The sequence below is a fragment of the Periplaneta americana genome, chromosome 11 (genome assembly GCF_040183065.1).
Source record: "Periplaneta americana isolate PAMFEO1 chromosome 11, P.americana_PAMFEO1_priV1, whole genome shotgun sequence".
NCBI lineage: Eukaryota > Metazoa > Arthropoda > Insecta > Blattodea > Blattidae > Periplaneta > Periplaneta americana.
The window spans coordinates 52,285,429-52,287,835 of record NC_091127.1 but is presented as its reverse complement, the minus strand read 5'-3'; positions in this window follow the sequence as shown (position 1 = coordinate 52,287,835).

Here is a 2,407-nt window from a genome sequence, read left to right as displayed (position 1 = left end):
TATCATGGTCGTAATCATTCCATCATCAGAAACCTCGGCATTAAATTACTTAGATTAGAGAGTTGCAGAGTGGGACTTACAACTGGTTTTCATTCAACAAGTTAGAGAGCATCCGTCAAGGTATAGCATTCGACCAAATGTTCGAATATAAAAAGGTTGGTCGCTCTCGATAGTGTAGTTGGTATAACGCTGGCCTTCTATGCTCGAGGAAGTTGCGGGTTCGATCCCGGCCGAGGTCGAGGGCATTTAATTGTGTTTAAAAGCGACAGGCTCATCTCACTAGATTTACTGGCATGCAAAAGAACTGCTACGGGACAAAATTACAGCACAGCGGCGACGCTGATATTACCTCTGCAGTTGCGAGCGTCGTTAAATAAAATATATATTTTTTTAAACCGGTTGCCCAAATATTTTCGATCTCCCCATCATCTTCTCTTTGGCCAGTTCAAATGTGGAAAATGATACATTGGTAGGGAATAATAATAATAATAGGCCTAATAATAATAATAATAATAATAATAATAATAATAATAATAAGAAAACATCATAACATTATAAAAGAACATTTTGCTATCATCACTAAATCCGGGAGTTTATCGTAAAAATTCGGAAGAGCAAGAGTCTTGTGTAATTTCGGGTAACTCGCGCATTACGTAGGAAAGTTGGCAGGTCTGTAATGTCACCATAAACTGATAACACCAAAATTATAGCAGTGACCTTGTTAGGATATGCTTCGTCCTTTGGACGCATAATAGAATATGTCACAGTTTTACAGAAAATAACATTAGTTATAGAGTTCGATATAGCGCTGCAGAATTATCTGTCCATATAAATTACTCACTGCAAACATGAACAAATGTGATCACACTGTTAATTTATGGCGGAAAAGAAGGCTATTACAACATACATTACTTTTTTTTTTACTAATGAACGTTGCAGAAAGTAATCAAACTGGTATTCTTTTTATGTTAGCACGCCATTATCCTAGCTTAAGCGGTACGAACGTATGTTTGCCAAGGCGGAGTTGTTTTCAGTCGGGGATTCGATACCCATTTGCGCTGATTAGCGGTTTGGACTTTTTCAGAGGTTTTTCCCAACTATAAGGCGAATGCTAGGTAATCACATGGCGAATCTTCGGCCTTATCTCGCAAAATGTTATCTTACTGTTACTACTACACCAATTGAAGGGTTCAGAACTATAGTGGGCCAAGCGCCATTTACTAAAACGGTAGAAAACAAGAATTAAAATGAAGTTATCACCATAATTCAATGGAAACATATAGACAGTAATATAAAGTATACACAATCAAACTAAATGATATGTCAATCTTCATTAAACTATGGCATTCACTTAACTTTAACCCTTGATTACTCTGTTTTTAATAAATGGCGCTTGGCCCACTGTGGCTCTGAACCCTTCAATTCCAACGACGCTAAGTAACCTACTATTCACTAATCAATAAAGCGTCGTTAAATAACAAAATAAAAAATTATGTAAGCATATTATGTAAAGTGGAACGCTTCTGCAGGTACTGTCGGCTCTTAAAAAAAAGTATTTCTGGTTTTGAAGCAGTGTGCAATGATCCGTCGCACGAGAGTCTCTGCAGACAATGTAGAGTGTTTTAAAGAAAAGTCAAATACTTTTAATGGCGTCGTAGATTGTAATAATCCGTTGCATGAGGGACCACCAATCCATAGCAAAAAATATAACTTAATTCCTGTCGCAAGTGGTAATATTTTTCTCCTATATAATTATAACCTCACAATTCGTTACGTTCACGCGTCCTGACAATCTACACGCGCAGCCAAGTTGATAGTCGTATAGCCAAAACAACGCAGAAACGAACATTACTAGGTGACCTTTTTGTATGTGGAACGTAAACAGCTGCACTGCGATCTTATGTTGTTACTCTGCGAGAAAGAGAAAGAGTTGGCCTACGACTAGAATAAGAGAACTATCGCACTGCACAGGTAACGTAACAGCGGCGTGCTGAGTATTAGTACAAGCAACTGCCTCTCCACAAACAGAATGGTCGGATAATACTGCTACTAGACTACGAACTACGAACAAGTGACAAATCCCGTCCACATCGAATGCGAACTTCCTCTGATGTACCGACAAGCGACAGATCATTATCGAAGGCAAACCAAACGATCGGTTTGCTTTTGCTGCGTCATCCACACGTACTGATTTCAGTCAGCGAATGCATTCGTTTGTTGATCGTTCGTTGTTCGTTCACTACGTGTGTACGCACCTTAATACATTAAGTTTCTTTCAGCACGGTTCAGAATCGATTCTGAACTGCCTGCTCATGCTTAGTAGCGCTATGTGCGTTACAACAAGACTAGAACTGATTTCGAACCGATAATGAACTCTCAGTTACCTGTTCCAATGTGCTTTAGAACT